The following is a 24,510-nucleotide window of genomic DNA, read 5'->3' as shown; positions in this document are numbered from 1 at the left end:
GGCGGCGGCGGGCGGGGCTCCCGCGGGCGGCGCGCGCGCCGCACCTGCCGGCTGGCGTTAACGGCCGCGGGCGGCGGGAGGGGGAGCGTGAGCCGTGGCCGAGCGCTCCGGGCTGCGACCTCGGGCCGCGCACGGCAGCAACGCCCCTCTGAAGGCTGGTGGACCTTCGCGTCTTCCTGATTTCCCTGGGGGGAGCAAGAGCTTGGTCCGCGACGGCGACCTGCCTGCCCGTGCGGCGCGGTGGGGGCTCCGTGCTGGGTGCTCCGCGCCCACGGCTCCCGTGGCGCCTGAAGAGGCGTGCGCCGCTCCGGTCGGCTGGGCCGCCTGTCACCTTTGAGAAAGAAGGGGAAAGCTTTCGCTCTTCCGAGCTAAACGTGGCAAGTGGGCATCAAACGTGAACCACGGCGGCGTGCGAGATCGGATCTTCCTCACAGCGAGATAACGCTGGCAGCTATGCCCAGTGCCAGCCTGGTTATGCTGTGTCCCAGTTCTCCAAACCAAGAGAAGTTGTCATCCTCCTCCATCTCACCACCGTGCTAGTTGTCCTCATTTTGAGGATAGGGTGTATTGCATGGGTAAAAATGGAAAATGTTGCAGTGCTGAGGGCGTTTTGCTGAGCTGAGCTTGGGCAGTATCACCAAAAGACTGGAGAGATCAGTTTGTACAGCGAAAAGTTTTCATGTCTGTACCTAAATCAGCAAACTGTTACAAAGCAATCTGGAAGAGGAGAGGAAACTTGTGAAAAATTATTCAAAAGTGTTTGCTCTTTAAGTCTGTATGAATACTTCCGACATCTAGACTTATTGCCAATACAGGCTTCGTGTCCATAATGAAACCTGTATCAACTTGACAATATAATGCAGAAAGTGGTGCTCCTGCAGTGCTTTCCACTGATCTGATCTTCTTTCTTCCCTTGGCTTTTATTATTTTTCTAGGCTCTTTTCTATGATTTTGAACATTTTTCTAAGAGGCTTTCCTTTGTGCCACTGAAGTACTATGTGTGGTAATTTCTGAATTGCCCTGTGAAGGCCACTGTGTGAGGCGCGTTTGAATGGGGTCACTTGTCCAGCCACTGACCTTCCCTTGCAGAGATCAAGCCACTACAAATCACCAGGCCCAGCCCTGTGGTGGGTGTTGCAGTTGCACGTTAGGATGGTGGAACATCTTTATCCGATGCCTACAAACAGCTCCAGTCATTGTTACCATTCTAGTTAAGCTTCTAATTACTATTAATGGACTTTTCTTCGCAAGAATGCTGTGATGTAGAGAAAGTATTRTTATCCCCACTTCGCAGAGGAGGAGAGCGTAAAGAGACAGTATGGCTTGCCTCAGGTCATACATACAGTATATGGTAAAACCAGAAACTTAATCCAGAGTTTGAGTGCAGATCTAGTCAGCCTAAGCACTAGTTCATTTTCTTTCTCAAACTCTRTTTCTCAGGACTTCACTCCTGAAAGATTTTGGGGAGGAGCAAAGCAATGCTGAAGAAGATGTGCCAAGACAAATCTGTTGAGCAGAAAGCTATATTGAGCTCATGCAGAAAAGTAGTTACATGGAGATGTTGGGAGTAGGTGTATTTACACAGAAAACTTTCTTCAGAAACATGATCCTGTGTTGTYGAGTGTATAAACCACCACATGCATACAATATGTCACTTCAGTACTCTGAATCTAAGACATGTGATGCAAGTCTTCCAGCTCTTACTGGCCAAATTTCATGCAGGAGCGGGTGAATCACAGGAGAGTCGAGGGGATCTTAGGCCAAAGCTACTAACACATCAATGATTCCCGTGAAGGACTGTCCACATTAGGAGTTCCACTGTACAGTTCCTACACTGTACACCGTATAGTTCCTACTTTCTTAAACAGTTGTGGCATTTACGTCAGATCCTGTCATAACACATATGGTTTGAGCTGTTCCCCATGGTAATTCCTCTCGGAACAAGGGTTGCCAAGCACATGCATCCACAGCTATCTGTGTTAGGTGGTTTCAGTGCATTATTCATAGTTTGGGTATCTCCCCTGCCTTGTGTCTCAACAAGACTAGAGGGCCCAAAGGCAGGTTGAGTAGCCCCCCAGCATAAACCGATAAGAAGCCAACCTGTCCRAGCCAGGTCCAGCAGCACAGTCAGGAGACATCTACATTGCAAAAGCATGTGCCAAATAGTTGTCAGAAGACAGTCACGCACCAGGCTCCGTTTCTGGCAAGGATGATACATATTTAGCTGCCATGGTTACTAACAAAGTACTAATCATGGTGTGTGTGAGAACAAACTGTGTAGAGAGCCAGCGATGCCTGTAATAAACTCAGTTAAACCTTCAGAGGATTGAACTGAGTTGGACAACTGTCTCTGACCAACAGGTCATACTCTGCTTTATTACAGTTAGTTCCTCAAGAGCTAAGGCCTCCTAACTAAATATCAACCATTCCCCTAATTTCTTTCCCACTTTGTTGATAGTCTTATACACATCGTCAACTTTTACTGCTTCTTCCAAAGATAGTAATATGCAATAACTTTATCCTTCAAAATCTTCTTCTTCCTCTACTTATGTTTTCAGGATCTTACCTAGGCATAAAAATGGCCAAACAGAATTAACTCAATATTCATATGAACCTCTGATAATAACTGATATTTTTTTCCACCCTGTGTGCCAGGATGCTTGTTAAGTAGCCTATAACAACAACACAASAAATAGAAATACATTGTTTGCCAGCTTTGATGATATATGTGAAAGAACGATTACTTCCTAAAAGGGAAAATTGCTTTTTAACTCCAAATTTAATGATACAGTGCATTGCTCTCTTTTTTAAAAATGAGCATAAATGAGCTTTTCAATAAAATGAGCATTTTAGCTGTGGCTGAATAGCAATGTGTGGGCATAACGCTCATAAACACCATGGGATTCCTCTATTCCTAGTGCAGCTGTATACAACGCAGTGCAGGTGTGGACCAGCAAGTGGTTAAGTCACCTATTCACTGAGCCACATTAACTGACCGGATACACGTTCCTTACCTGTGGCAACTGTGTACCTTCATGAAGGGAGTCTAAGCACATGTGTTTTGCTTTGCAGTTGCCACAGGCAAAGAGCTAGGTGTACAGTCTGTTAATGTGACTCAGCTAACAAGAAGCAACGTGTTGAGCTCTGCTGGGTTAATCACTTGTAAGGGTCTGTTCATAACCTAATGCYGAAGTTCAATCTGGTCATAACTGTTAGCTTTAAGAGGAGCTGAGCACAAGCAGGGAGGGGAAGCACAGCCAGCTTCTTGTCTCCTCATCCACACACCACTATGGAAAAATAGCCTGCTTTGTAGGAGGAAGCTATGGGGAATATTCACCTTCCAGTGCTTTCTCTAAATGATTCCTCCCTGCGAACAAGTCAGCATAAAGGAAAATTTTACTTGCTCTCTCCAGAAGAGGCAGTACTTTGGTCCTGAAGTCCCAGCAATCCTTCTGAACCTGCACGGAGTTTGGATACAAGCCCGTCTACAGAGCAGCCTGCTGACTGCCCATGTGGAGCCTGACAAACCRTACCTGCCCCATATGGCTCTATAGCTAGAGCCTTATAGCCCTTATGGCCATGCAGGTGTGTCTCTTTCCAAATTAGGACAGAGACTTGTAGCACAAGCTAAGGTGGTCTTTTACTAAATTAGCATGAGGCAGATACAACTCACGGAGAAAGTGAGAAGAGGATGGAAAAGTACRTATGTCCTCTTGGCTCAGTGACTTCTCACTGAACATGTAAAGGCCTGAACTTGGCAAAATAGCTCAGACTTTTTCTGCRTAATTAAAAAAGAAGATCTGTGAACGAAAGGAACTACCAAGTGCAGATTCAAAGGGAATTTCTCAGATAACAGGAATATTTCTATCAGAAAGGAACTTGGCTAAATAGCTATAGTGAAAAGGAATACCATAGAGTTGCTTCATTGTGAGGCTACAGTAAAAACTCTGAATGATACCTTCATTTATTTTCCTTTTTTTTTTCCTGATAGAAAGGTAAGCCCACAAACAATAGTATTTTTACACTAAGTATGCATGCAAAAAATTCTTTTGGCTCRCAAGAACCAGCTCCAATAATTGGTTTTCTAATGCTTTTCTATAAGTTCGTTTCATTGTATGCCTGTACATGGCCTGTGGCCTTGCAAAGTYACAGTTAGTGACCACAGTTAGTACCACCTAGTGTCTCTGTTTCCTCTGTTGCCTCTGGCTGTCTCCTCTATTTAAGTTGCATGCAGCTGTTCCATGTTTGCACATCGCCTGGCATTAAGCAACTGCCAATTTATTTGGCTTCTCTACTTGCTATTGTGATGCAAATAATAAATAATGCTATGCTATTATTTTTACTATTATTGCAGAAGCTCTAGGGAGCTTCTTTGTTTTCCTGTTTATGAAAATACTGGTTTCTTGGTTTTACCAGAGATCAGGGGCTATTCCATTAGGCATTGTAAAAAGCAGATTTTGCAGCAATATGCCACTATGAAACCAGATGGGATGCTCAAAGAACAGGAGGAAAAAAAACTTTGGAATCCTCTTTGACATTTTATTTTCTCTACATTACTGTTAATGTTCTTAGGTGGCTTATTAATGGCATGGAGAGTTTTACAATCTTATCTCATTAATAGTGCTGGCTATGAAAAAGTATTTTCTTAGGAAGCTTCTTTTATTCATCCTGGAAAAGATCCTCTGAAATCAACAGGAACTTTGGGTAAGGGACTTGTTAGGTCTCTGAACCATTTACAATCATCCTCACCAACATCCTGCCCACATTTTGAAAGCTGACAATGCTCTCTTGTTTTTATTCTTTAATCTTCTCCTTTTTCTTTTTGAGTCCTTGATCACTTTCATTGAAGATTTGTACTCTCTCCTCTTCTTTTTGAATGGGGCCATACTAGCCCTGTTCTAAACTGCAGACCAGGTGGACTCACATTCTTGCTGGTATTAACCTGCCTGTCCCTCTAGCAGAGCTGGCTCAGTGTAACTGAGCGTGGTAACCACATGGCAACTCTTATTCCAGAAATGATATAAATCACCATGGGTTCCCCCCTCCTTTAAACTGTTCAAACTTTTTCTCTCTTTCTCTCTTTCTCTCTTTCTCTCTTTCTCTCTTTCTTTTTTTCATTCTTTTCTTTCCCCCCAAAGAAATATGAAAAATAAATTAACATTCCTAATGTTTTCAGAATAATTCTATTTCTGGCTTTGAAAAATACAACAGGATGCTATATCTAGCATTGGGGGYGGGAGGTTATTCTTGTAAGGGGAATTCTATCCTCTCCATGGAACTTTCTTTGGATTCCCAAACACAGGGAAATACCCCAATCTGATGCTGACCCAAGACCTRAAATGACATACATGGAAGACATGTCATTGCCTTCAGTGAAACCAGTTTTTAATCTTGCAGGTTTAGCTTCATAACCCAGTGTTTTGAGTGACTGGGCCTTTTTTTCTTTATACTAGAAAGCTTCATATTAAATTTCACCTTATAAATTGCAGTGTACCTTTTCCATTACTTTTTTTTTTAATCTACACTGTTTACTGTAGCTAGTTTAACTAGGTATTTAATTTTTGAGCCTGCAAACAGAAGCTATTCAGCTGATGGATAGGTAGTACTAAAAGCCTGCCTGCAACAGTATTTGGCTGTGCAGTCAGCCATTCCATTACGATGCCTCCTTCATTTATGTAACTGGCAGTGAGTTGGATCAACTCGTATATTGTTGGTATTTTTGATTTTCTGCCAATCTGCTAGACTAATTTGGAATAACTTTCAGTCCCAAGCCACCAGAGATTGACGACATTTGTTTTGAATGGGGCATTCATATTCATGAGAAAAAAGCAATCGCCCTCAGCACATGAACAGTGGCTGAGTGCCCTGAAGCTTCTGCTCTTTGAACTTGCAACTGGAGCCTCAGACTGTATTATCATTAAGTACTGATGTTTATTTCGTGTCCATAGCACTGGTCAGAAGAGGTGGAGCTAACAAAAGAGCTAGATGACAGGATAGGGAAAACATGCCAAGCTTTTCCTAGAATCAGAAATCCACTACTGCTAATAGTGTTGTATATGCACTAGAGCAGTTGTAGGAGGGTTTCAGAAGACCTTCAGGCCAAGACAGAGGCACGGTATATGTGAATGTAWGTTGCCTCAAAAATTAAATTCAAGTGTCATCCAATCCACATAAARCGTATACGTGCAGTTACACAGCTTTTTATCACTAGACCCTCAGTSTCACTGATTTGTTCTTGCAGAAAGTGTGATTTTGCATGTTCAGCTGCACCACTGAACACAGAGTTTGCCGCARCGTGGTATAGTCACCTGCATAGGGCTGGACCCAAACACCTACCTGTTGTTCCAAATGCAACAAGCTCACTGATGTAGCAATTAACACTGACAATATCGTGCACATGAATGGCCTGAGTGAATGCGCTGTCTAGTACCAGAAAATTATTCACAGGTGTTGAGGAAATAAAGTGAAATGTTTATGGCCATAATCTCAGCGAATAASCAATAGCTCTAGCCATATGTGACAGGCAATGCTGTATGTATCATCACAGGTAGATATCAAGCTTATGGCCCATAATATCTGGTAGGAGAATATTTATCCGAAATGGAAATGGATGGTAACATCCATTCTCTCATGTAGTCCCAGATTTGCAAAGGGAAGTGAGATCTCAGTCTGTGCCGAAATGAGGACAGAACAACACATGCAAATTAAACTATGATTAAGAATAACGTAAGAGTTCCATGACTGCTGGAACTAACAAATTTCAGTTTCTTAGAGTTTCTGTCCTGAGATTGCTTCCCTAATGTCTAGTAAAAAGTCAGATGACCAAAGTTTTCTTGCAGCAGAAACAGTCACAATGTCCCTACTGTGTGATTTCTCTGCAGTCTAACGAAGGAAAATGACATTCTCCGGCTTTTCAACTTCTCATCTTTTGGTCCACCTATTTTAATGAAACTTGCAGAAGCCTGCAGATCTGGGCTTTCTACCTTTCTTATGACAAACACACAGACCTACACAGGGTGCACAACTTCAAGTTTGGTAAGAGAAACCTTGTTTCCTTAGAAAAAAGAAATGAGCACAAAACTGAAAAGAAAGCAAATAAAATAACAGGAAAATAGCTTCAGAGAACTCTTCAGAATTTCACATTTATGTATTTGGGAGAATGAGATCATAGTCTTGAAAACAGGACTATCCAATYACCCAATTGACATGATGGAAATCATACCTGCCATAGGCAGGTAATAACGATTTTTTTCAGCTTTATGCCTTTAGCAATGTATGGTGACATTAAGTTCTACCAGCTAATTGCACTGTAGATCCAAATATTCTTGAAAGACTGTTTCCTCTAGGTYTTGAGTGACTGCCTTTTCTTCCTCATGGGACAAAAGTGAGCATGGAGCATTTAATCAACCGTTTTCCTTCTCTTCAATATTCCATATTTAAACTTCAAGGAAACTTTCCTCAGATGTCATTGCTGAGCAACAACTTTGACGTCTAACATATCACATCACTGGGATATCTAACTGAATTAAATACAATCATGCTATATCCAAAGACAAATGTTCTGGAATAAGGGGCCTTAAKACCTTGGAAGGCCTATTGCAAACAAATGGGTCACTCATATGAGTTAATTGGTAAGTTGCAAATAAAAAGATTGTCAAATATGGCTTTTTGAGGTGTGCCAGAAGTGAGTTTTGCAGGTATGGGCCCTCARTGGGAGTAGCTTGCTGTGCCTTCAGTGTTTTACCTGGGAGGCAGCAGCCAGGGCAGCCCAATAGGTTGGAGCTGGTGTAGCTGAAACCTTCAAATCTTTCTTCTTACTGCAATGATGTTTGCATCAGTCCTCCTTTCTACTGAGACGAGAACTTGGATGATCAATATGTTATTATTACCACTAGCGCTTTGAATGGCCCTGAAAATAGTTTTGACTGAGGTTTATTGCTCTGTGTTGTATTTCACTTATTCCAGGAATGTCTCCTTTTCATGTGAGGTAGCCACAGCAGCACAGTAGGTGGTTGCAGTATGGAGAGGAATCTTTCCTTACAGTCCTTCAGTGAAATCTGAAAACACTTTTACCCAAGTCTTACCTACACAATGTTATGAAAATGTTTAAAGAAAAAATATTTGAGGTGAAAGTAATAAAACACCCACACTGAGTTATACAAGCAAGTTTCTGTGAAAAATTGCAGGAATGCACACCTGATTTCCCCTCATAAATAGAGGCATTTAGCTGCTGCTAATTGGCAGACCCATGTCCTGGAATTTTAGTAGAGCTCAGTGGATCTGGAGTAATTGCAAAGAGAAATTATACAATACATGATAAAATTGGGTAGACACAAGCTTGAAAAACAGTCTAAGCTTTAAATGGATACTAAATGTAATTCAGTTTCCAAAATAAGAGCCAGATCTTGGAACTGCTCCAGATGTGAAACTTCCATTGAAATTCACAGCAACTTCAGTAATGTCTCATCTCAAAAAGCAGCAGGTCTTTTCTTGCACCTGAGGAGATTTCAGCTGTTCATTCCAGAACAATTCACTCTTTAAACAAGGCATCCTAGTATAGACCCTATTAATAWGCAAAGCAAATACACTGGCAGTCCCTGATCAAGAGTTTGATAGGCTAACTCTTGCTAAGTAATACAGCTTGTCCRTTCTAACATTCCAAAAATCAGACAGAATCACAGAATTGGTAAGGTTGGAAGGGACCTCTGGAGATTATCTAGTCCAATCTCCCTGTTCAGAAGGGTCACCTASAGCATGTCAGACAGGGTTGCATCCAGGTGGGCCTTGAATATCTCCAGAGAAGGTGGGCAGCCTGTTCCAGGGGTCCGTCACTCTCACAGGGAAGAAATTCCCCCTCACGGTCAGGCGGAACTGCCTGTGCTTCAATTTCTGTCCATTGCCTCTTGTCCTGTCACATAGGAAAACTGAAAAGAGTTTGTCCCCGTCCCCTTGCCGACCTCCCTTCAGGTACTTGTACACATTGATAAGATCCCCCCTCAGTCTKCTCTTCCCCAGGCTGAAGAGGCCCAGCTCTCGCAGCCATTCTTCACAGGGCAGATGCTCCAGCCCTCTGATCATCTTTGTAGCCCTACACTGGACTCTCTCCAGTAGCTCTATGTCTCTCTTGGACTGGGGAGCCCAGAACTGAACACAGTCCTCCAGATGAGGCCTCCCCAGGGCTGAGTAGAGGGGCAGGATCACCTCCCTCCACCTGCCGGCAACACTCTTCCTAATGCATCACAGGAGACCATTGGCCTTCCTGGACACAAGGGCACATCGCTGGCTCATGGTCAACCTGTCATCCACCAGCACTCCCAGGTCCTTCTCTGCAGAGCTGCTCTCCAGCAGGTCAGCCCCCAGCCTGTACTGGTGCCTAGGGTTATYYCTCCCTAGGTGYAGGACTCTGCACTTGCCCTTGTTGAACCTCATGAGGCTCCTCTCTGCCCGGCCCTCCAGCCTGYCCAGGTCTCTCTGAAKGGCAGCACAGCCCTCAGGTGTGTCAGCCASTCCTCCCAGCTTGGGATCATCAGCCAACTTGCTGAGGAGGCACTCTGTCCCCTCATCCAGGTYATTGATGAATAAGTTGAACAGGATGGGACCCACTACTGAGCCCTGGGGGACACCACTAGCCACAGGCCTCCAACTGGACTCCACGACACTGATGACGACCCCCTGAGCTCTGCCTTTCAGCCATTTCTCCATCCACCTCTCTGTCCACTTGTCTAACCCACACTTCCGGAGCTTCTCTAGGAGGATGTTATGGGAGACAGTGTCCAAAGCCTTGCTGAAGTCAAGGTACACAACGTCCACTGCTCTCCCCTCAKCTRYCCAGCCAGTCATTCCATCAGAGAAGGCTATCAGATTGGTTAAGCAGGATTTCCCCTTGGGGAATCTATGCTGGCTTCTCCTGATCACCTTCTTTTCCTCCATATTCTTGGAGATGACATCCAGAAGGAGCTGTTCCATCACCTTTCCAGGGATGGAGGTGAGGCTGACKGGCCTATAGTTGCCTGGGTCCTCCTTCTCGCCCTTCTTGAAGACTGGAGTGACAYTGGYTTTCTTCCAGTCCTCAGGCACCTCTCCAGTTCGCCATGACCTTTCAAAGATGATGGAGCATCTGCCAGCTCTCTCAGTACTTGTGGGTGCATCTCATCCAGGCCCATGGATTTGTGGATGTCTAGCCTGCCCAGAAGGTCTCTAGTCCTATCCTCCTCAACCAAAGGAAAGTCTTCCCTTCTCCAGACTTTCTCCCTTGCCTCCAGGCTCTGGGATTCCTGAGGGCTGCCCTTAGCAGTGAAGATTGAAGCAAAGAAGGCCTTCAGTAATTCTGCCTTCTCTGTAGCCTTTGTCACCAGGGCCCCTGCCCCATTCAGCAGCAGGCCCACATTTTCCCTAGTCTTCCTCTCGMTGCTGATGTATCTGAAGAAGCCCTTCCCATTGTCCTTAACATCCCTTGCAGGACTCAATTCCAACYGGGCCTTAGCCTTCCTCGCTGCATCTCTACATASTCTGACWGSATTCCTCTAATTCTCCCAAGCAGCCTGTCCCCTCTTCCACATTTTGTGTACTTTCTTCTTCTGTCTCAGTTTTGGCAGAAGCTCCTCGCTCAACCGTGCAGGTCTCCTGCCCCTTTTGCTGCACTTCTTACTCATAGGGATGCACCGCTCTTGAGCTTGGAGGAAGTGATGCTTGAATGTTAACCAGCTCTCCTGGACCCCCCTTTCCTTCTAGGGCCTTAACCCATGAAATTCCTCCAAGTAGGTCTCTGAAGAGCCCAAAGTCTGCTCTCCTGAAGTCCAGGGTTGCAATCCTGCTTATTGCCTTACTTCTTTCATGCAGGATCCTGATCTCCACCATCTCAKGGTCACTGCAGCCARGGCTGCCCCCAACCTTCACCTCTCCAACCARTCCTTCTTTGTTGGTTAGGACAAGRTCCAGCAGGACACCCTTCCTTGTAGGCTCCTCCACCACCTGTGACAAGAGGTTATCATCGATGCATTGCAGGAGCCTCCTGGACTGTTTGTGCYTAGCTGTGTTGTCCTTCCAGCAGATACCAGGGTGTTTGAAGTCCCCCATGAGAACCAGGGCCTGCAGTYGTGAGGCTACTTCCAGCTGTCTGTAGAAGGCCTCATCAACTTCCTCTTCCTGGTCAGGTGGCCTGTAGTAGACACCCACAACAGTGTCCCCCATGCTAGCCTGCCCTTCGATCTTTACCCATAAGCTCTTGACTGCCTCCTCCTCCTCCACTCCTAGGCAGAGCTCGATGCAGTCCAGTTGCTCTCTCACGTAAAGAGCAGCTCCACCACCTCGCCTCCCTGGCCTGTCTTTCCTAAAAAGCACATAGCCATCCATGACAGTGTTCCAGTCATGCGACCTATCCCACCATGTCTCTGTGATTGCAATGAGATCATGGCTCTGCGACCACACACAGATCTCTGGTTCCTCCTGTTTGTTCCCCATGCTGCATGCATGGGTGCACAGGCTTTTCAAAGATGCAGGTTTCCTAGGAAGGGTGTATGGGGGGGGGCGGTCCCCCATAGCCATGTCCCAAATGCACATCCCCAGCTGCTCGCACCCGTTGGAGGCCCCTCAACCCGAGTTGTGTTTTATTGACTACCCTCTCTCTATGACTCTCCCCTTTCCCTTTCCTACCTAGTTTAAAGCCCTCTTTACTAGGCTGGCCRATCYGTTGGCAAAGGCAAATGTGCCCCGCTTGGTGAGGTGAATCCCATCTCTCCCCACCAGTTGYTGATCTTCAAACCAYGTTCCATGGTCATAGAAACCAAAACCCTGTTGCCAACACCAGCAGCRTAGCCAGTTGTTGATTTGGAAAATCTTCCTACTCCTCCTCCCATGCCTCCCCGTAATCGGCAGGACCAATGAGAAGACCACTTGGGCTCCCAGACCCTTGACSACCATGCCCAAAGCCCTGAATTCTTGCTTGCTTGTTTCCAGCTTGCTCTTGCTATCATTAGCACCCACACGAAAGAGCAGCAGAGGGTAGTAGTCTGATGAGCGGACAAGCCTTGGCAGCCTTTCAGTCACATCTCGTATCYTCGCCCCCRGCAGGCAGCAAACCTCTCTAGAGGAGGGGTGGRTCGGCAGATAGGTGCCTCCATCCCCTGCAGCATGGAGTCACCCACTACAAYCACTCGTYGCCTCTTCCACGTGGTCACGCAAGGCACAGGGTCTGACAGCCCAGTTGCTTCCCTTGAGGTCAGGTCTGGATTCTCCTCATCCTGGAATGCACTAAACCTGTTCTTGAACTGTAACTCCAAGTCTACAGCAGGATTCGGGGCCTTTCTTCTTTTTGTTTGAGAAGCAACTAGCTCCCAGCCGTCTTCTACASTGCTGTGCTGTACTATTTTGCTCTGCACAGAGTCCTTCAGCAACTCTCCTGCTGCAGRGGATTGGGACTCCGGGAGCAGTACGGTCTCCAAGAACGCCCTGTCTATCTCCTACTCACTTTCTTGGATGCTTTGCAGTCTAATGACTTCCTCTCACAACTCCTTACCTTGACGACACAAATCGTCAACAACAGCACACCTCTTGCAGGAGGGTGGACCATCAGTCYGGGCCTTCTGAAGAGGCTCCAAGCAGTCCCTGCAGCCTGAGACCTGTAGGGCAGCATCTGCTGTAAGAGGGTCTGAATGGGTTGAAGCTTCTGACACAGCTGATGTGGCAATTCCAGTGGAAGCTGGATCAAATGTGCTTTGCGGGGAGTTATAACCATGTCTGTGAGAATGGGCACTGCTAGGACTGGAAAAAAAGAAAGATGTCCTCTTGCACCTAATTGAGCTCCTCCCACGGAACTGCTGCACAAACTGCTGCATCTGTTCACTGCCTCTGTTAGCTGYGCTCTCATAAAAAAAGAAAAAAATCCATACAAAATGTTGGTGAATCCTTTTCCATTACTAAAAATCCCTTACAGTGTGACTGATTACAGTATGCATATATCAAAAAACTTACAGTGAAGAAGTGGAGAATGGTAGCAGGAACAACTGTATAACATGTTYTACCCGTTTATATATTTCGGAAAGCATTCCAAGGATTTCTATGCTGAATACCTCATAGAAATGGTAAAACATCTTTTCCTCAAGCATTCTACAGCTGAGCTGCAAATGGCAATGATGTATAAATAGGACTGTGCCCTGGAAGATGTAAGGATATATAATTTTGAGAAGTCAGTATGTACTTTAGTATTTCATGTCCACCATGTGACTGTTTCCTCTTTGGTCTCTGTATTTTTAGCCTTGTTGGTCCAAATACACATTTGGAAACAGGTTAACCACCACTTSTTTCATTGGGATCAGAAACAGATTATGGCATGACAAAACCAGAACCACCTAACACTACCTAGTTGTTAATGCACTGTGGTGCTCTATCCAGGGAGCTAGGAATTTAAAACAGGGAATAACATCGGTCTATCGTACCAAAAACCTTTCCAGAAGCCACTACCAGAGTTTATAGTTTGTTATTGTAAGATGTTTTATTTATATTTATGGTAGAAAACTGGGTGTAATATGTGGGCATACTGGAACTTAAATAAAAAAATGTACTAACTCATTTGGGTTATAGAACAGATTTTGATTTGGTCTTTCAGGTTTTCTCCCTAGCCCAATTTAGATTTGGAATAAACCAAGAGGTTTATTCCAACCTCTTCCAACAACTATTCCAACAACTCTTTATACATCTTGCATTTGCCTTCCTCAAGAATGCAGGATGTGTTTATGATGACATAATCTGAAAAAAAAGAAATAAATAATAATGTAAGGATGTATCCCAGAGGCCTATTTCTGTTCCCACTGAAATCAATTAGAAAATTCCCACTGACTTCAGTGGAAGCTGGATCAAGCCCCAAGTGCTATGTTAGTTTTAGAGGAACTATAATAGGGAAATAGGTGTCTGCCTTGGGCAAAAGAGAATGAGGAACTTTTGGAGAATCAAATTAGAGCCATGAAGCTCAAATTCCATTTATTATGCTCARTCTAGCGTGGGAGTAGAACAATTAAATATTCTCTGGTCTTCCTTTACAATTTCTTCCTACTATTRCCCTCAAATGAAACTTCGAAAGAACATACAAAAAATAACAAAACCCTCACCTTGAAGCTGTAAAAATCCTCTCTCTCTCCCCAGATCTCACTCTTTATCTAGCAGTTGTGTTGCACAAGCAAACTAGTTCCCAGGAACATGCAAGACTATTTCTGGTATAAGAAAATTTCTTAGCTTTGTTGAGGATTTCATGTGTAGTCATCAGCATCAGCTCCACATGTTTCTTCCTACGTTATTGATAGGGTGGCGCAGAGGTAACCAGGATTAGCAGCCAATGGGAGCAGGAACTTGCAAAGTGCTCCAGGTCCTCTCCTGCARGTGTTGGTGGGACCAGAGTATGGGACATGCACGCTTGCCCCATAGTGAACACACAGCCTATTTGTCCCATGCTGATGTTCTAGAAAATCTCACAATCGTCAAATTTCTTTTCAAAATTTATAACAAATGATGTGTATGTTCCTGAATAAGATAACACTTTTTCTGTCCTTTTGGACTTCACCTACATGATGAATGACCACTGTATATACAGATTTTGCACACATCATAAACTGAATCTATAGAAGCAGGAAATGGATGTGTATTCATTTCCTGAGATGGTCAGCTGCTTTGAAAATAGGGAGCAGGAGCAGACTGAATATTTAATGGAAGATCAGAATATTAAATATATTTATTCTTAGTTTTGTTTACTTTTTGCTTTGGGCTAGCATCTCTAAGCCCCATTATGTCATATTTTACCAAAACAAGAAAGCTCTTACATATGTAGAAATAGATAGTACCTTGAGGAGCACACAGTTAAAATAGAAGCAAGATAGAACAACCAAAAGTAAGAAACGATCAGGAGGGAGGAGGTGAGGACTTGGATGGCTTTGGTACTACTCTAATGGTTCCAGGCCACCCACTGAAACACATTTTTCCCTATTGGTTTTTAATAAAGTGATCTATTTTAATTCAGTTTGACATCAACAAAATGTCTGGGCTGGTASTCAGTCCATACAGTTCTATAATCAAAAGAAAGAAGATAAAAATAAAATTTGGCCAGAGTTGTATTTTCCAGCAGTTCCTTTTTCTCCATCTGTCTCTTCTGCTTGTAATCAATCTGCCTTTAAAGCACTGAGACAAATGGATTCAGGAATTTCCAATTAGTTCACACTTGCATTTGTCTTTAGAACCTCCCAGATGTGTACAGTGTGGACATGAGGTCCTCAGCACAGGGTGTTTTGCTYTGGTGCTCCGCTGTCGTTGCACCAGGCTATCTGCTCATGTAGAAATCATCCTTCTGAACTGCTTCAGACCTCTGATTTAGAGTTGGCACATCATGCTACATTGCATGTAGCAATCCACAGACAAAACCTGGCTGGAGTGTGTTAGGCTTTCTGTCTCTTCCAAAGGGCACTGAAATACCGTGCACTCTGTTACAATGCCTAAGTATGGATTACTTACATATACATAACTGTCAGCAAAGTTTGAAAGTGACTTCTAATCTGGCTCAGGATGCAGGACTGTTGGCTTCCCAGCCTATATTTGGGACATCTTACAGTCCTACCCTGCACATATAATATTTATTTTCTCTTTTGCTCATTTGAAAATGGTAACTGCTAGATCTGCAGTTTGCAATGCAGAAGAAAAATGCAGTATTTGTATATACTTGTTTAAGCTGCAGATAAGCCTGCTCTGATAGAGACCTTGAAATGTAGAAATACCCTAAAAGTTAACTTAGACCATCTGAATTCACTGATGTGCAACAAAAAATGAACAGCCGGGCATAGAACATTTCACTTTCATACTGTTTAAAAATTAGATAGCCTGTCACTCCTTTGCCATTCAAGAACTCTTTGGTTATTGTATGTATGTTCTCTACAGAGAAATAATAAATATTTACATCATGTTTGTGTGCATACATGCATGGTTGATAGAGAGAGAGAGAGACCCAGTCCCGTGGGGCTCTGGGAACCATAAACTCCTGTCCTAGAGTCAAAAACGGGAGTGCATTGCAGTCTGAGCCACTGGTGCATGCAGTAAGAGCAGAGTTACCAGTAACAGTGTCTAAATATAGACAAATCAGAAAATAACTTCTAAAAAACCCGTCTGTAACGGGGCAAGCAATTCATTAAAAACATCCTCATTGTTTGCCTTTCTTCCCCTTTTGTATCAGGGGTTCTGCTGTAAATCATGTTGCTTTCTGGAGTCATCAAGACATCAAGACAAAAAGAGCGAAGCAACTTTAGAGAGATTACTGTCTTTATATGGCCACAAGATGCTAATACGGTAAGGCTGTTCATTCCGCAGACTGACTTTCTCTCATTTCATGCTTCTATTACCCAAGAGAAAATAAATATTGCAAAAAATGCTGTGCATAGCTCTAGAATTTCTTCTCAGCCTGGCAGCAATAAGAAGTGCTGCAGAAAGCTGTGGTCTTAAGTTGCTCTTCTCTCCTATCCATCTTCCCATGTCTCTTTTCTCTGCCATCAGTCTTGGAGTGGGGTTTGCAGTTTTGACCAGTTATAGACCTTCTGAAACTCTGCAGAAGTGAGAGGAAGGGAGCTTACTGATGGAGACCAGGGAAAGTACCTGTGGAYGAAGGGGAATCTTCCTCAGCGCACTGTTCCAGCCATGAAAAAAGCTCCTTGGCAAGTGCTTTTGATTGGGGTGGACAGAATGAACGCCCATTCTTTGATGATGTGAAGGGCCTCTTTTACCACCAAAAGAGAATAAAACCCACATTTTCTAACTCACTTGAAACACAAATTGGGCTGGACCAGCAAAACACACCCCAAACCTTCCCCTGTGATTCAAGCCCGCAAACAAGCTCACGAGGATGGTACAGCACACTGCTGATGTCCGCACCTCAGGGGAGCTCTTCAGAATTTAGCTTTGCTTTTTTCTTTTCCCTTGAAAATATCGTTAAAAATAACTCTAAAACATTATTAAAGCTTTAACCCTTCACCCACGTGTATCAAACTTCCTAACTCCATGAACTACCAGACCACAGGATCTGAGGAGTAGTTTTCTTTTTTTGCTGGGGGAATTTTTTGGGTGAAGCAGAACAAACCTTTCAGGCCATGTGGATATCTACACACTCTATGTCATTGTGCTCTACCATGTGCTGCTTTCCCTCACCTAGTGCTTTTTCTGAAGCGAGTGCATGAAGCCCTGTTAGTCAAACACTGCCTACGGCTACTACACAACTTGATACTTGGCCTTAGGAGCTACCATCTCACTAAACATGTGACCTGTGGACATGTCCTAAAAATGGCATTCTGCCTCATTAATACAAAAGATGGCTGCTTCTTTYTTACCTCCTTGCATGGAGGCAACTCGGTGACCTTCAGTGAGATTGTTCATGATGTTTAGCACAGATTGGGCTTCTACCGGGCACAGAAAAGAAACTGTAAAATGCTGATACTGCTCTAATGTGTTTTACTTCTCTGATAGAAGAACTCAGCTGTACGGTTTTGAGTTTTATTGTTATTAAAAACGTCAATGTTAGAAGTCAAGAGCAGTCAAAAGTAGAAGGAGAAGAGGAGGAGAGGAGACTCTGRACATCGCATATGTTTTAAGTCTTAAAATGTCTTGTCACTAGCCAGAAACTTTTATTATGCAAAGAAATACTTTTCCTGCCACATGTAATCTGAAATAGTTTAATGAAAGTCTAAGTTTAACACAGCTATTTTTATTTTCAGGAAGTCATAGTTTATACAGTTTAAAACATGAATGCATGAAAGACAGCCCTGGGGTAACTAAGCCCATATCTGGAAATGCAGCAGATCACTTATGCCAATTGCTGATTTAGCAGAGTCTGCTTGCAGAAGTCAGAACTAATAGTTCTGCACAAGCCCACAACTTACTCAACAWTGTATTCCTCTTAGTGGTAAATACTCTCTTGTATTTTCTTCATGATTTTAGCCTCATTATCATAATTGACTATGTCTCATGGCTTTCCTTTCTTATAATTGGGATGAATAATGAGGTCCTTGCAAAGAAAGTGTCAGCTAAATCAAGGTCATGAGGGCTAGGCTTCTTGAACTATATTCTCTGCTCTATTCCTCCAAGACCTTACATAAACCACTTAACCTCTCTGCAACGGTTTCTCCATGTGTAAAATGAGAATGACAGTACTTTCCTGGATTGCTGATAAACATTTTACAAAATAGCTTTATAACTCATGAGGGCAGAATGTCATGCAAGTACCARGTGTTGGTGACTAGGTCTACTAGCAAGTAGGCATGGTATGAGGGATGGATGCAGCCCTCATCCGCTGCCCGTGCTGGGCCAGGGTTGCATTGCATGTTGATGCTAGGGGGGGCCTAAAGTCACTTTATTACATATTTCAGTTTCTCAGTTTGTAGATGGGGAGATTATTTTAAAGATAATTTTTTAGTAGATGTTGTATACTAACCCGACAGGATAATTTAGAACCTTGAAAAGCAGATGTATAGAAGCAAAAATTTTGTCAGGGATTCAATCTRTTAAAATTGTCTTAACATTTTGGCTTATTTTTGGTACATCTTCCAAATGAATGTAATTTCTAGGATATATGGAATTTTACTAGAGATTTGAATGAGACTGAAGATTTTTCTGGAGTTGTGAAACATACAGAGGGTTTGAGGAATGTTTATGATTAAAAGTGAAGAATGACACTGAGAAGAGGTAGTTTCACGCTGTGAACCTCTGGCTTCCTTTACTCTTCCTTTCTTTCCCCTTTCCTTCCTATCCTCTTTCAAAAGAGCCATCCTGTACAGTCAYGGTAGTTATTTCTGTTAAAACGCTACCACCCTTCTCAGCACTGACAAGGAGTGAGTTTCAGTTGTTTAAGTGATGTATTAGACCACTGTGCTATAAAACTAAGTGGGAAAAGCTGATTGAATAATGGATACTTTCAAATTTGGCCAATTTTTAGAATAAAAAAATGAATGCTGATTTACATTAGGAGTGTTTTATAGAAAGAGTTCAGGAAAGGCAGATAGCTCCTGAGACATCTAGCAAGAAGCAGATATCCTCCTGCCTGAAAGGAATGGACAGACCTCGGGGCTTGTTTTTTCCTACGTTTCTCACTTACGTAGTCCCCTACTCAAAACTAATGATGGCTTTTATGAGCCCCATTCCTTAGCACACAGCTCATCTCAAGCATTATAGAGGAAGCCAAGGGTATCAGCTCAGGTCCACTGTTGAATCAGGCACCAAAAACGTACGAGGTACAACATTTAGGACTGCGACATCTTTGTCTCTCTATGGAGATGCCCCATGTGTTTTCTCTAGTGACAAGAGCTGGGAACGTGGAGCAYGTCCACTGCACAAGCTATGACTTGTTTAGGTGCTTGTTGGTGGGGAAGGGAGGTAAGTAGGGAGGAGAAAAAGAATCATGTATCAGTCACCAGAATCATATATTTCATTTTTATTATCGATTCAAACATTTTTAATTAGAATTTATTACCACCAACTTCTATATTTGGAGGCTTCTGCTAGTTCCTTTAACAGGCTTATTTCGCTTCTCTGCCCACACACTTCCTTTGCATCAAGCATGCCTTCCTGCTAATATCGATTATGAGTCATTTCACTTCTGACAGCTATTCCAAGCACAGCTTTTACAAGGCTATGAAATCCCTTCTTTYCCAGGGTGTTTCAGGCATGAAGAAGAACTAAAAATATAAAACCTGTATTTTCTACAAGAACTGAGAGAAATTGCTTCATACTGTAGAGACAGAGTTATCTATATCCACTGGCATTCACTTCATCACAGGGTAAGCAGAAAAATCTTTTTRCCACGGATGTCCGTAATAGCGCTCTGTTGGGCCAGGCAGACAAAGAGGTCAAAGAGCAAGACTTCAGCCCCACAAAAGCAGGTGCTCTAATAATTTTGAATAGAGGTGCAGACTGGTCATTTCTTTCATTTCTTATCCCTAATATGTTCTCAAAAAAATGAGGATATAACTCTGACTGTGGCTGGACCAGCTTAGTTAAAACTTCCATAAAGACATATCAAAACCCTTAAAGGACTTGGAGCCAGCCTGAAAATATCCACAGCTGTAGCTGTGTCAAAGAATAAAGGAGGATTCAATTAATAAAGGTCACATCCAATTCATGTAGGGAAAACAGAGGTATAAATTGCACCTGCAGCACCTTAGACTTTTGTATCCCAAAACAGAGATTACTCCTGAGTGAGACTGGGAAATGTTTTCGCCAACTACTCTGTTATTCCCCCTGAGAGACAGGAACAGTTTTGAGCTGAACCAAGGGGAATGAGAAATTAGGGTATGGTTTCACTGTCACCCTGAGCTGCTCTACGGCCATGTTGCTGCCAAAGGGGGCAGTCCTGCTCCTCTCCTTAGGCTCAGCTACGCATGCTTGCCATGGTTTTGCACTGGCTTTAGTGATCACTCAGCCATGAATCGTTTCACCACAGCAGTCTTACCAAGGTCTAACATTTTTTTCTTGCAAGGGTAGATCTCAGCCAGATCAACAAGATGACCTGAYTTGCCAAACAATTGCAGGTTCTGGTATCAAAGCAGTAGCAAGAACATGTACTTGAGGACAAGGTGTAATTTCCCCTTTCAGTGGCAACCTAATCTCTGATCAGCAGAAGCCAACAACAAAACCGTGCTGACAGTGCCTTGAACATGCGCCTTGCTTTCATGTCCTCGGTGAACCCTTGTGCAACTTTCATTAGTACTATGTTTGTCAAAATGTATTTTTGGCAAACACCTCATAGCATCAGCATCTGGTTAAGCTAACTCAAAACACAACTGTTACACACATGTTACATCAGGTACCTGCATTTAGCAGCAGCAAGCCTTTCAGTCTGTCCTTACATCCCACTTAGGGCACTGGCCTGYATAGCTGAGGTCAAGACTAGCAAACTCATTGCTTGTACCATGGAACAAGAAGCCCACAGACACACAGTTCACACCCTGAGCTCTGCACTCAGAAGTGTCAGGGCTTCATGATTTATTATTTTGTGATCATCTCCTCATAGTCACATCTGATGACTCCAGAGATTCAAGAATTACCTATAAATGCATATGTAAATGCACACACAACAAGTACCAGCATTTTATTAACCATATAACCATAACTTCCAGAGCTGCTTCTAGAACAAGCTAAATGCAAGCATGTTGTGGCTGTTCTTTATTTCTATGTCGTAGAAGCGTACAATATCAAACAACACATCTGACAGCTATTAAAGTGACTTACAAACTTCCAGCATGAAATTGTTCATATAATCATTGCTATCCTGTTGTGGGCATCAGAATCTGGCTGTTACTTGGTAACTAGCAAATCTTCCCCAACTTTTTTTCTGGCTARTGCATGTCTGCTGAATGGTTATTGTTCAGAAAATGTTTATCATGTAAAATATTCACTYTGAGGCATAGTGAGGATGTATATGTAATTCACCAGAGTACTGCACCACATCTAACTGAAGCAACTTGAATGAGTGATTTCTAACAAGAGTTCCTGCTGTGAATTGCAGAAAAATTAGAACAGTATCAGGTCCCCACAGGCCTATTCTTCACCTCAAAGATCTGCTATTGCAGATATTGTGTCCTAGAAATGCTACTGTTTCACTGTAAAAAAAAGCCCTTGAAAATAACCTCATCGACTCTAATATACGACAAGATGAAAATACTGCTTTAAGCAAAAGACTTTCTGTATAAGATGCGTTTGCATCAGACACATACAAATCACATACATAAGTACCAGACTCTCAGTTAATGATATACTTGTGTCTCCTTGTTTAAGGGAGAAGGGCACTAGCACTGAGGATTACAAAAGAAGAACAAGCAAAGGTATCGTTCTTTGTACAAAAATGGACCGGATTAACAGGGATATGACCTCAAGCACTAAAGACTAGTAAGAAATATGAGTAGGGCATTTCTCCCCCAGCAATGTTATTACATCCATCTCAGTCATGCAGTATAAAAGAGGACTTGACCTCCAAAATCCCCAAGTCCCAGACTTTGCCTTTCCTCCACACCTTTCTTCCAGGCCTCAGATCTGCTGAAGGGTCAGGGGAAGGCCACGTACAGCAGCAAAGGCAGGTGTTTTCTTCTCACCAGCCTAGTGGCAAAAACAGTATGATGTTAACACAGCCGGAGGCTATACACACCATTTTGTGCAGTCCTCTCTTTGTGGGGAAATTCATTTAAAGATGAAAGCTGGGAACTAGCTCCACATCAGCTGTGCAGAGCAGGCCATCAGGGATCACAGGCAAGTCGTAGAGTACGTACTGAAGTACAGGGATTTTAAAAAAGCAGCCTTACCCCATCCCCTCTGAGAGGCAAGCTCTTTATTCTTCTAAAAAGGAGGAGATTCTTTCTCTGAAGGAAACTGTGTAAGGACACAATAACCATTTTCTTAGCCCCCTTTCACTGGCCTACTTGCAGCAAGATATGAGCAAGTGCTCTTCTGCTTCTTTGGCTACTTGTGTTGCATATTCTATTTTCATTCAAAAAGTGCCTCTGTACATTTTGTGATTATTTGCGTAGCTGCTGATCACTCATATTCACTTCTTCCACTGACCTACTCCCACCTCACCCCTCTACCCTTAGACTGTGCAGCATACTCTGGTGAATACCAAAGTAATCTGTTTTTATTCCGTACAGCCACTGTATAAAGTGCACTCTCATCACCTTGCAATTTGTTTGCTGCGGATGCAAATGCACTGCAGTCAGTGCTAAGTTTAATAGCGGACCCGTTCCAGTAGCAGCAAACAAAGCTGTAAAGAGTTGCTCTGAAATGCATGTAGCTAGGGGGTCACCAACGGAGCGCAACAACGCGACTGCGGCTCTGTGAACAGCAATCTGCTTCCCCCTGCCTTCGGGAACAATAACTCGGTCCAGTCCCTTTTGCTGGCGGAGGCTATTTTCTACTCTCTGCTGCCATTAGCGCGTGTGCCAGCGTATTAAGGAGGCAGAGCCAATATTCCTCCCACCTCTCGCAGCCCCAGAGTCCCACTCAGCCAGGCATCCGGCAGCTCCAGGGCATCTGACCTCTCCTCCTTTCCGCATCCAGACAGCGTGGGCAAATTTCGTTAACACTCCCTTATGCCTCCATGCCGACAAGCAGAAAGACACTCCAGGCTCTGATGGGRATACCTAGCTCCTACCGACGCTATATCCATTTTAAGGCAGCGTATGCAAAAGAATCAAAGGCTCATTTCAAGAAGGGAGGAAGGGAGGGGAGTTATTACTCTGAAAACAATTTTGTGCTTGCAGGGAAAATACTTTGGATGTAAGAACTTCAAAGTAGGACAAGAGTGATAAGAAACAGATCTCAATCAGAGATTAATTTCCTGTTTTCTATTCAAAACAGTCCTGTGTCACAACCAGTGCAGTATTTCTACCCTAACGTGGCCAGAGAGATTTTATCTGAAACACTTACCTCTTGCTGCAAGCAGAATATGAAGAAATAACAGCACGCCAGATCTTTTTTCTACATAAGATTTTAAGACGTCCTCTCTTTTTCCTGTTGTAGCAGCTAAACTGCTGGTATAAATTCCCACTATCCTCTACCATGATTATTGAAACATCTTTTCTCTTTGGCTCCTCGGTGCCATTTAATCTATAACGCAGGTCCTGAAACTGCTCTCCTGGGCTACCAGCCTGACCTTCTCAGCCTGTTCCCAGCCTCCTCCTTCATTACATCTAGTTCAGTGCTGGTGTGCTTACCCTCCAGGTCAAGCRCCAGCCAGCTCCCCTCAAGGAACTCAGCTTCTTATTTCATCTCACCCTCCGCACTGCTGCGGTGCCCACCCCATGCCACAGCTTTCTCTTCCTGCCRCTGCCCTCGCTTTCTGTCAAACCATCTCTGACACATACATTGTTTGGTAAAACCAGGGAGAGCTTTTTTTTTCTTCAAGAAATTTCTCCTAAATTCTCATTTCTATTCATCACCTGAAATTTCTAGTAGTGTGTTTTTGCACATACATATCCTAAATCCAAATTTCTGTTCTTTCTGTTGTTACGCTGAGCAGCCAGGCAGAATTTCTATTGTACTTTGCTCCATTTCTCCCTTTTTGGCATTATGTTTAAAATTAATTAACAGGGATCAAATCTTGTATTTACATTTTAAGGCCTCTTCCCCCCAGCATATGCCTTTTTACCGCTAAAATTGTAAATAATCATAATTGTTATTCATTTATGCAGCAGCTCTTGGCTTTACCAAGTTTGACCTGAACCACTAACTTAATCTTTCTGGAGATGATGAAGAAGCAGTCAAATGTCACTGAATAATGAAATTCAATGGACTACAATTATTGAGACCTTCCACACAGTTTCTTTGTACTTTCTTTGTCCATTTAATACCTCCAGCTCTAATCTCAGCACCTGGCCAACCAAACTGAAACTAGGATATAAATTCTCTGTTGAAGTATCCAATGTAACTAGTTTTTCRGTTGTGACATGTATGAAGAATAACAGACATACACCTTCTTTTGCTCAATTTCTTTGTTTTGGCATTCAAAGT

The 24,510-nt window shown here is 43.3% G+C and overlaps 1 protein-coding gene and 1 pseudogene across 1 annotated transcript in view; both read right to left on the bottom strand.

Annotated features, from left to right (window-relative positions):
• Positions 1-11,436: 11,436 nt before the first annotated feature.
• On the bottom strand, positions 11,437-12,833 carry LOC146585288 (uncharacterized; annotated as a pseudogene).
• Positions 12,834-13,679: 846 nt separating this feature from the next.
• Positions 13,680-24,510, bottom strand: part of LYRM7 (LYR motif containing 7) — a 37,618-nt gene continuing 26,787 nt past the window's right edge. The window contains exon 6 of the mRNA XM_085323236.1: positions 13,680-13,743. The gene's annotated coding sequence lies outside the window, so the exon portion shown is untranslated. The remainder of the gene's footprint in view (positions 13,744-24,510) is intronic.

The sequence above is a fragment of the Rhea americana genome, unplaced genomic scaffold (genome assembly GCF_003343005.1).
Source record: "Rhea americana isolate MKP2758 unplaced genomic scaffold, rheAme1 scaffold_83, whole genome shotgun sequence".
Lineage (NCBI taxonomy): Eukaryota > Metazoa > Chordata > Aves > Rheiformes > Rheidae > Rhea > Rhea americana.
Note: the sequence above shows the minus strand (reverse complement) of the source record. Positions and strands in the feature narration are given on the sequence as shown.